The sequence below is a fragment of the Nelumbo lutea genome, chromosome 1 (genome assembly GCF_056320005.1).
Source record: "Nelumbo lutea isolate HS-2025 chromosome 1, American lotus-T2T, whole genome shotgun sequence".
Lineage (NCBI taxonomy): Eukaryota > Viridiplantae > Streptophyta > Magnoliopsida > Proteales > Nelumbonaceae > Nelumbo > Nelumbo lutea.
This window is the reverse complement of record NC_142684.1, coordinates 119,984,050-119,995,941: the sequence shown is the minus strand read 5'-3', so window position 1 is coordinate 119,995,941 and position 11,892 is coordinate 119,984,050. Positions and strand designations below refer to the sequence as shown.

General features: G+C 36.4%; 1 pseudogene; it reads right to left on the bottom strand.

Moving 5' to 3' along the window:
- Positions 1–2,077: 2,077 nt before the first annotated feature.
- LOC148877132 (uncharacterized) lies at positions 2,078–11,663 on the bottom strand (annotated as a pseudogene).
- Between the last annotated feature and the right edge of the window lie 229 nt (positions 11,664–11,892).

Below are 11,892 nucleotides of genomic sequence, written 5' to 3'. Positions count from 1 at the left end.
GAAATAACAAACAACTCCCATGAAAAGAAAACGAAATTAAAGCAAATATAACAAGTGCAATAGCACCACAGATTTTTATTTGTTTGTTCCCTTTATTTTTTCAGTAGAAGATCGTACGTAATTTCAATATCACAGCTCACCAAATTGATTTTGAATCTACGATATCGATGTTTTTGCAGACTACGATAGTCTTGTTCATCAAGGTCAAGACTCGACTTTGGACGACTGCCCCACCCAAAAGCTGATGCACAGGCACTCCATATTCACATATATTCTTTTGATATACTAATTTTAGAAGATTGAGATACAGCTTATAAACGCCAAAATTTATTCTTTCTATGGGGCTTTATTTTTATTGTTATTAATTGTTTTGGTAAAAATGCAAACAGGAATAAGAGTAAAAGATAAAATATGAAAATGGAAGTAGCTCAAAAATAATGCATAGTACTTGGATTATAATAACATGATTAGTTAAATGTGATAGACTTGTGAAGGTCTATCCACGATCAATCCAGACTTTAGGATCATTGTGGACCAGCTCTCTTAGAACCTTGCATGATCAGTCTTTGATTCTTTGGCTAAAAAATTGCTTGATGTATAGGCATACTTCTCTGTTGGAGACATGTATAGTTATGGTTACTCTGTTATTGTTAATTATTTAATGGTAGCATTGGAAAGTTCTGTTTAGGTTTTTTAGAGTCTTAAATTTTTTTTAAAGGAGATGATCTTCTAAAGCAACTTAGCAGTATAAGAATAAGAGTAAGATACTAAGCTCACTGCCCAGCCATAGCCCATCGCCCTCCCCTCACCTCCAAACAGAGAGAGAGAGAGAGAGAGAGTGCAAATATTTTGCTTGGTCAAAATTAAACGAATTGATAAGGAGCAAGGTTTTTAAAACGGGATCAAACAGGGAACCATTTTGGAGACCAGTTCCTGAGTTAAATGATTCGAACGAATGATTCGTTGTGACAAAAATTAAAAAAAGACTAAAAATTATTGTCTAAGTTAACAATTCAACCATCTACATCAATAGTTAGTTGACCAAATCAATAATTTTTTACCCAAAAAATGATTTTTGAATAAAACAGAACCAATCAAATAATGGTTTTTCTGATCTGATCCTATTTTGAAAACACAGATAAAGAGGCCTGTTATATCATTAATTTATTTAGCTTCATGACTCGAAGCTATGCATGCCATGTATACCCGATAAGTGATAACAAAAGTAAAAGTAGTAAATGGAGGTAGCCCGGTAGCCCTTTAGAGGGTCAAGCTTACAAAGTCGCAAGCTGCTTTAATTTGGAAAATCAAGACTATATGATTAAGACTTTAGTGAAAAGCACAGCCCCATCATCCTTTCTGACGCCACGTACCCTAGAAACCCAGAAAATACTAGCTAGCTTTTGGTGTGGTGAACAATCTATAGCAGTGAAAAGGAAAATGCCTACAATGAAAGTTGTAACAGATTATTGTAATCCTAGGCTTTCTAAAGTGATGCTCCTTTAATTCTTAGGATACGAGGATATCGACATAATAACTTGCTTTGCTCAACTATCTGAACCAATATTATTCTTTATCTAAACTGCACCTTAGTTTCCCAGGTGAGCATAGACTATTTACCTGAACTTCATTTTCTTTTAAACCCTAAGTTGTTTTTACTACCTTTAGATAACATTAATTGCTTATTTATTTTTTTAAGCAAGTACTAATTTCGTTTGTACATTATATTCATATTAACTTTTTTGTTTGATCTGAAAGAGAAGAGAGAAAGAGAAAAAAAAAAAAGTATATTTTCAATGCATGATAAAAATGAATCCATGATAAGTCTTAGCCTTGTCTTCCAATCATATCTTATTTGTACATCAGTTCTTTGTTACTACCAACAAACCTGAAATCTCTCTTTTCCATGAAACTGGAATATTGGTTCATTTATGCAACCTTTTTTATGGGGAAAATTTCTTAAATTATTTTTATGGCTTAGCTTATTGGTTAAATATATATTATGTCTCTTTACTGTTGAAAATTATTGGTCAAATATATATTGATGGAAGGGATGGAATGTCCGTTTTTCCTAAGTTCAATTTACGTGCAAGAATAGAGACAGAGCACCATCACCTTCACCTGTGACGTTTTTGTTGGAATTTTCGGACGGTGGTGTGACGATGAGAAGAAAAAGCCAGTAGAAGAGAAGAAGGCCCAGAAAGCCCCTGTTGCATAGAAGAAGCTTCCCAAGATTGGCAAGGAGAGGTTGGAGATCTCCGAGTAGTTCCAGAATTCGAATCTCTCGGATCTGCCAGAAACCCAAATTTGATATCTGAAAGATACTCAGATGTGAGAGATACTCAGAATTGAGCATGGACATCGCAACCCAGAACTGGCTTTTTCTTCTCCTCTGTTTCGGGAACTTCCGCTTCTTCTTCTCATAGCTGATCCCCCTTGCCTTGGTCTGCAACTCACGAACCTCAGGTAAGTAGAGCCCCGTTGCTCGGGCACCAAATGGATTGTCTTCTGGTTTCCCACCGTGCTCCTCAAAGGCAGCTCAAAGACGTCCGATGAGAGCACTGAGGCTTGCCCAAGCCTAACAGAGTGGGCATGGATAGGAGTGTCAATTGGACTGGATTTGGTCCAATCCGAACCAGTCCAATGTGAGTCCATTATAAATGGACCAGATCCAATCCAATCAAATGAATATTTTGGATCAATTTGGACTGGTCCAATTCAATGTTTGGCCAGTTTAATCTGTTCAAATTCATTTTGATTTAAATTGGTTTCAACCCAAACCTGGTCAGTTGACACATATGTTCTTATCTTATATCAATAGATCAGATATTGGCTTAATCCAATCCAATCCAATATAAATTTGTTATGGATAGACCAAGTCCAATCCAATCTAATAAATATTTTGGTCCAAGCCAATATATCTTGTTGATTCATCCAATCCGTCTAAATTGATTTTGGACTGGACAGGGTCCAATTCAAAACCAGTCTATTGACACCCTTAAGCATGGACACGGTGCAAGGGGATTCTGAGTGGCCGAAGAAGGGGCACATTTGGGTGTGGACTTTGGTCTTCCCAAATTGGTCGAGATGCCTCAGGAATTCTAACACATGGGCGCCGTTGCACCTGGAGAGTTACAGTGGAAGCCTATGGTTCTTTAGGTATTCGCCAAAGGTATTCCAATCTCGACACTTCTAGTTCTTGTAGGGAGTACACAAGGAAGAGAGAAGAAAGGGGAAGAAAAAGAAGAGAGATGGAGAGAGAGAATGCTTTTTGATCCCAAAATACCCTTTTCCATTGGGAAGAGCGGCAGCCTGGAAATAGGTGTATAGAACGATGACTGAGCTATGCTGGTTGCATAGGTGTTTGGAAACTAAGTGGCTTTGTAGGCTTGTTGGATCTTGGGTGGGATCGTAGGTGGGAATATGAGATCTGGTTTGTCGTTTTCTGCTACAACTTCCGAGAGAGAGTTTGTGTTGAAAGCAGGGAATGAGAGGGGCCGGCCGGAGGTGAAGGCCAGGGTCCGCTACTGCAACGAGCAGCGCTGCTAAAATAGGGGAGAGAGAATGAAGGGAGGGAGGGAGAGGGGTTGGAGGTGGACGAGGTTATCACCGCTGCTGGTTAAGGATCGAGCCAGCTTGGTTTGTTGCTGCTGAAAGAAGAAGAAGAAGAAGAAGGGAGAGGGAGAAGGGGAGGGACAGGGGCGAAGGGTAAAATTGGGTTTTAAAAAAATTATATGTCACGTGATGTCACATATGTATGGGTTTTGAAAGAATGTTAACGGATGCTAACAGTAAGGGGTAGAGCTAGTCAATTGTCAAAAATAATAGGGATAGCATTAAAAAATAATCAAACAGTAGGGATATACTTAGTCAATTAGCTAAACCATAAAGGATAGTTAAAAAAATTTACCATTTTTTATATCTTTTGAAGGACTACACAACGGGAGGGGTAGCCCATCCCCCACCCCCAACCTAAGTGTAGGTGGATTCGATCCAAAGTCTCCACTACAACTAACAAGAGAATTTACCAACCAGCTTGTTAACACCTTGTCATTTTATTTATGCAATCTTTGTTTGAACACCAAGTAATTACATGATAAAACAATTACAAACCAAATTCCACTATACTACATTAATAAACTTTTTCTCTTCTTTTTCTTCTTCTTTTCTTTTCTTTTTTCCAAAGGGAGAATAGAAAGGAACCTGATTGAAGGGTGATAGGGACAACTCTAGCCCTCCTTCCTAAAATGGGTTGTTCTAGTTGAACCTAAAAATCGCCATGTTGGAGGATATGCATTCCACCAACTGCATTTTACACGTTAATTTTATGATATAGGGTTAGAGTTTATGGGGTTAGTGGTTGGACACTTTCATCCGACTATAGGAGGAACAAATTAAAGTAAAGCCCATCTCTAGATGGCATTGACTTAATTAGGGCCATTTTCGTCTAATGATTCTTTTTATGGAAGCTGGTTGGTTTTGATAATGCTATTATTGAGGGCTGAGGTTAATTTACATACTTTCTTTAACATCCAATTTGGTTCATTTGACAACTTGTGCTTTTTATTTTAAGGTTTTTTATAGTTCAGTCCACTCTTAGGGTGGAGCTAGGATTTCTACGGGTAGACTGAATCCTATCTATATATTGATTTCAAATTCATAGGCAGGATGCAATTTATAAGGGGACTCTTAATAGACTAGAAAGAGACTGTAATTTCAGATTTCTGAAGTAGATAATATTCCACTTATCCCTTTATTTATTTTATTTTTGAAAATGAATTTGACAATATGTACTATCCATATACTCTCACTCTCTCCATGTTTGATGTTAGACAATCAGTCCATATAATCATGCCTTCGTCAGAGGCTATATACCTTGTATTTCTGATCCCGACGCTGGTCGCTGAATTTGCACCACTATTCACTGTGGGAGGGATGCCATGATTGACACCAATTCGACCATGCGATCATTAGCCTCATTTCCCCACCTTCAAGTCAAAAGATGGTCATATGTAATATATGAAATTTTTTATTAACATAATACTAATACTAATTAGGAACCATCAGAATTGAATTAGAATCTGTTCAAATTAATTCAAAACTTGCTGAAAATTATAATTACTGTAAAATTATTACTAATTATGGCAATTTTTTCTATATTTTCATTATTTACTTATACTTAATTACTTATAATTATAGATAATTTTGGGTAAATTTTGTCAATTCATGGTTAATTCTGGTGAAGTCTGGTTAATTTTGGTAATTTTTTTTAATTTCTAGTAGTTTTTGATAATTTACAATTAACTTCTGGTAATTAAAGACAATTTCTAGTAATTCCTAATCCTTTTTTTTTTACTTTTTGATACAAATAGTTTCTGTTAATTACAGCTAGTTTCTACTAATTTCTAGTAAATTTTGGTAATTTCTAGTAAAATCTAGTATTTTTTCAGTAATTTCTGTTTATTACAGCTAAGTTTGGGCAATATCTAGTAAATTCCAGTAATTTTTAGTAAACTCTAATAAATTTAGGGAGTTACTTATAATTTATGATAATAATGTACTCATAAATAATTGAAGGAAAATAACATTAAATTATTGATTGTTTTTAGTCATCATCAATAATAATCTATTACTATATATTAAAACAAAAATGGTCATGTCATATGGCCTCTCCTTTCTCCCCTTCCCCAGCCCTATGATCCTAGTGTCTCTCCCTTATGCCTTTCCTAACTGTCTCAACTTGCCACCTCTACATGCTCTCCCTTTTATTAGGAAACTCACTTTACCCGTCCACTAATTTAGGAATTTTCACCAATAATTTAAGTTTATTTTATTGTTAGTTATTTAATTATGAGAACTACTTAAATAAATACTACTAAATACAACAATTACTGATATTCAACAATAAATTTAAATACAATTAGTGTTAAATTTTAATATAATTATGGCTTAAATATATTTTCTATTAATTTAAATATAATTTATTTTAAATTTTAAATATAAATTATTACTCATTCAAAATAATAATTATTTTGTCATTTTATAGTTTGTTTTTAAATTACAATTCATTGATAATTAAACCTTATAATTGAACATTGATAATATTTAAATTAAAAATATAATTACTATTAATCTATCTATCTATCTATCTATCTATCTATGTATCTATCTATGTATGTATATATATTAAAACAAAGCTGTCAAGAAATTTTCTCCTTTTTTTGAATTTTTTTTATTCCATATCATTTTTGAAACAACCAATGAGATGCATATTCCAAGAACCTATATAATCTATTCTCTTAAAATTTCTCCTAAACTACCTCCCACACTTTCTCCAAAATTATCACTAATTTCTATTTATCTTCTAAATTATCTCTAATTTCTATTTATCTCCAAAATTATCTCTAGCTGATTTAGTAGGGCGTTTCTCTCCTAAATTATATCTAATTCCTATTTATCGTCCCCTACTTTTTATCTATATCTATCTAAATAAAGTTTTGATTGAAAAAGTTTAAATATTCCAACAAAATTATATAATACCTTTAAAATATTTATTAAAAACACAAAAAATAATTTTATATTTTTACAAAATATATCACGAAATTATGTTAAAATGATATTTTACATATTCAAGAAATAATAAATATTTTACATACTATTTAAGTATTTAAATAACAAAATATTTAACATAACTAGATTTTAAATAGTTAAAATAAAGAAATTATGTGATAAATTAAAAAAAAAATCTAAACAATAGAAAAATAATTATAACATAATATTGAAATTAATAATAATTTAATATTTTGAGAAAATAACTTAAAAAAAATTAAACTAATTTCACTTATATCAAGTAATAATTTGAGAAAATAACTATAAAAAATTAATATTTATTAATAATAATTTTGAACTCTTAATCTATATTTATTATATAATTATTTGTATACTAAAATTAATATTTATTGTATTTCTGTAATTATTCATTATTTTTTGTGATAGATGTATTTTCAATGATTATGTATAAATTTATTTTGTTTTGTTATTTAATAGAAAACTTTAAAAAATTATTAGAGATTAAACTACTACTATTGAATTTTTTTAAATTTAATTTATTGTACTTATTATATTTTTTGTTATAACTTATTAATTAATTAATATTTATTAGAAATTAAACTATTAATTGAGATTATACTATTTATTGACTAAGTTAATATATTTTTAGTACTTATTGTATTTTTGTAATATTATAATTTTTTTATTATCAATATATTTTCAATAATTGTGTATTTTCACTGTAAGTTTTCATTAATTATTGGAGATTAAGCTATTGTTATTTATCAAAGATAAGACTATTAATTTAGCTAAAATTATGAGTGTTTAAGAGTTGGTTCAGTCTGGTCGTAGGCTACTTGGCCAACCAAATTGACCTGGTCAGATTGGGGAGTTTGACAACTAAAACCAACTGACCTTTGTGAAAACCGATTCATTCAAGTTGTATCGGTTTAGGTCTGTTTTTACAAAAGGCTAGTTAGTTCAAAAGATTTAAACTAAAAAATGTAATTTAATTTTAAAAATTACAATGCAATAATTAAAAAATAAATTTTAAAATTAGATTTATGAAATAAAACATTTTAGACTAAGAAATATGAGAAATTTATCACTTTTTCATATTAAAAATTATATTTAAAACATAAAATATTAATATATATATCCATGGTTAGGTTGTTCGATTTTGGTTGGTTTACAAATGGCCAAAGTGAGACTAATCCAACTTGGTCGAATTGGGAAATTTTTTAACCAATGTCGGCCTAAAATACTAGAAAACCGACCAACTCGGGTCGAGTTGATCGGGTTAGTCGGTTTCATAAGTTTGATGGGTAAACCTAACTGAAATTAATTATTGTTATTTTTGTATTATAAAAAAATTATTAAAATTAGTATATAAAATATGAATAATTATTAATTATTTAAAAAGTTGAAAATATAAAACAATTGTATACTCTTATGTGTTTCTATTAGGGTCTTTTACTAGAACACACCTTATAGTTTTATAAACCTACCTTATAGTTTTCATTTTACTAAAACATCCCATATATTTTACAACTTATTTACTTAGTCAACCTTTCATTAAGGATTATTTATTTTTCCATTAGGCCCATGATTTTTTATTCCAAAAATACCCTTAACACTTCTTATATAGAAAACAAAATTGGCCAAATATAGCCAGTAGAGTCGTTGCTCGTGTCTTATTAAGGGTAGGAATGGCATTTTTATTTCTATTTTCTTTTGATTAAATTTATTTAAATGAACATTAGTGTCAACACTGTCATTATCCACTATCATCCAATGGAAGATTGATTAAATCCGTTGAAAATTATAAGTGGTGTTTTAGTAAAATGCTAACTATAGGGTAGATTTTAGTAAATCCATAAAACTATAGGGTATTTTAGTAAATGACACTTTCTATTATTTATCTTTCGTTTAATAAATCCTGTGTGATAGAGGGTGATTTGGCCCGATCTCGTAATAAGGTGACATGTGGACGTGACTTGACATAGGTGACAACTTGGCATAGCCAGCTTGCTACAAAGTAATACTCCACCACCCCGAACTAAGGTTCTTCGAGCTAAGATCATCTCGAGCTAAGGGCACCTTGGTACCAGGTCGCAGCACCAATACATAATTCAGTTCAGTGTACGACCCTTAGCTCGAGAACATCAGTTCGAGATAGAAACCAACCCAAGTATACCGACCTGCCCTCGAAACAATCCTGAAAGTCACTCCAATGGTTCACCGAATTCTACGGGATCACGCCTCGTAACAGCTAAGCATTTATCTCCCCATCCGATTCGGGCGGAAGCAATTAACCTTATCAACTAATAAAGTTATCTCTAGATAACACAGAAACAATTTCTATCATGGCAAAGATCTCGGAACTACTCCGTAAAGCCTGCGAGGACTCCATTATATGAAGGCCTCCTTCCCGGGGCCCAAGGTACGCACATTTTACTGCTTACTAGCTCTCTTGCTCTCTAATTATTCTCAGCTCGCACATACTGACTTAAGCATCTGAGTGACCTCGCCGGGTAAGCACCCCCAGGTTCTCTGATTCTTTCTATGCAGATTCTCCACGTCCGTCGTCTATTGGAATCTAAGCCACCACCAGCTAGGAGCAGTCAGATTGCGCAACATCAGTTGGTGTCATCTATGGGAATCACTCCAAAAAGCCTTTTTCCACATAGCATTTCATATCCAGTTTCCATGGCATCTTCCAACAACGTCAGATGCAGCACTGACATGAACATCTCTAGGGGCCAACTCCAGGTCCCAACCATGTGCATTGGACAATTCACCATACCCCTCTCTGCAGATGGAGTCCCCACACTGAACGTGCCTCAAGTCAATGCACTGGTGAATGCACCACTCCCATCTGAAGTAGGTACGACCTTCGCAGAGCCCACTATCATTCCCCCGATGGTTGAACAGAATCAACTCGACGACCTGGTGCACTACATGTGAGCCATGCAGGCCCAAATGCAGCAAGTCCAACAATTCTAGTTGTACCAGCAGCAAGTCCTCCACCATGTCTATCAGCAGCAACACCAGGAACAGTTCCCCTCACTGCCGCAGAACCAACAGCCTATTCCACCTCGCCATCCGGTTATGCAGCAAACCAAGCCTCGATGCCGTAGCAAACACCCTCCTCACCAGGGAGAGACCTCCCAAATCTGGAACCTTCTGGGGAGTCAAGCCTCGTCCCATGGCAGGAGAGACAGACAGATTACTCCTCCCACCTCGCAGCAAGTAGATAGGTCGGGAGACACCCGGCCCACTAGGCCCGCTTCACCTCGGCCTTCGCAATTCGAAGTTCCACTCACAGAGAACCAGTTTGGGGCTCTGCCCGTGGACTCCTGATAAGGCCCTTCAGTCCATAGCAGCCGTCGTCAGTAGTCTGACCAATTGCTAGTGAGAATGATACCTGACAATACTGAAGTTAGTAGCACTAACACGGAACCGGTAAAGAGGTAGCAAAGGCGACGCTGCAGAGCTTGCCGAGCAGTAATCCAGAACTCCCCCAAACTGCCTAATGGAAAAGAAGAGGCGAGCTCGGGGACTGTGAAGACCACTCCACTCTTGTCTATGCCCTCTCCTCTATCTTTCGAACTCTTGGCCACCCTAATGCCAAAGGACTTCAAGGTACCCCCCTTACACAAGTATGATGGGTCGTTCGATCCAAACAACCATGTAGATTCATTTCAATCTCAAATGCACCTGGCCGGAGCAGATGAATCCTGCATGTTCGTTGCTTTCTCCACAACTTTTAAGGGGGTAGCTCGCACATGGTATAGAAACCTTGCGCCTGGGACAATCAAAAGTGGGGCGCAGTACGTACAGATCTTCACCTCGCACTTCATTACTAGTAAGAGGTGCCCGAGGTCCCAAGAAGGTGAGACCTCAACTAACGGGAACAACAAAAGAAAGAAAGACTAGCCAGTTCGAGGAGGAAAACCAGATCAATATTCACGAGCTCCTCAAGCTAAAAGAAATTACACTCCCTTGAACGCAAAGCGAGCAGAAATCCTCTTGGCGATCAAGGACGCTTCTTACGTGAAGTGGCCACCTCAGATGAGAGGAGACCCAAACACGAGGAACAGAAAATGTATACTACCACTTTCACAGAGATCACGGTCATAGCACCAAGAATTGTAAAAACCTCCGCAACGAGATAGAAGAACTCATCTGTCGCAGATATCTGAAAAATTTTGTACTAAATGACAATAAAAATCAAACAGGTCGGCAGGGGGAGCAAAATAGAGATGTTCCCGAATCCAGCAATAGGTAGAACGAGTAGCCGCAGAGACAGCTGCCCGAAGAGAGGCCAGTTCAAGGAGTAATACATATGATCACCGGTGGACCGATTGTTGCAGGCTACACCTCAGCCGTGGTGAAGACATCAGCTCGTGAAATAGAAAGAGAAGAACAGAATCCTCCGAAGTGGCCAAGGCTAAAAGAGCCCATTTTCTTCACCAAAGATGACGTGCGCGGAGTCCAGTACCCCCATGATGACACACTCGTCATAAATATGAGAATTAATGATTTTGATGTGAAGTGCGTCTTGGTCGACTCCGGCAACTCAGCGGACATACTCTTCAAGGATGTGTTCAACAAGCTACAACTTCAGGAGAGCGACATCAAGCCCGCGAACACTCCTTTGGTAGGCTTCAGCGGAGAGGAAGTCAAGCCCCTGGGGAGAGTTACAATACTTGTGGAGGTCGATGCCTGGCCTAGCATAAGATTTGACCATACTTTCTTAGTGGTCGCAACACCCTCCTCGTACAATGCCATAATAGGTTAGCCTATCACCCACACTCTACGCGTAGTGGTGTCCACCTATTACTTGGCCATGAAGTTCCCCATGGACTTTGGAGTTGGGGTAGCGCGAGGTGACTAGCTCGAGTCTTGCAAATGCTATGTTGCCGCCCTCAAAGGGAAAGCCAAGGTAGCAGATGACCTCGAGTTGGAGTGACCTACGGAGTACCATGAGGAGCGAGCTTCGCCAATAGAAGAGATGACCTCCATACCCGTTTCAGTAGAAGATCCAACCAAGACTCTCTAGATCGGTGCTTCGATTGAGGAGCCTCTACAATCTCATCAGGGAGGTCCATTACCCGAGTTGGGCGGCTAACCCTGTTCTGGTAAAAGAGGCCAACGGTAAGTGACGCATGTGCATCAACTATACCGACCTGAATCGAGCTTGCCCAAAGGATTGCTTCCCACTTCCCAAAATCAACCGTTTGGTGGACACAACCTCAAGGCATGAGTTACTGAGCTTCTTGGATGCTTATTTGGGCTACAACCAAATCAGGATGGACCCTATCGATGAGGAAAAAACGG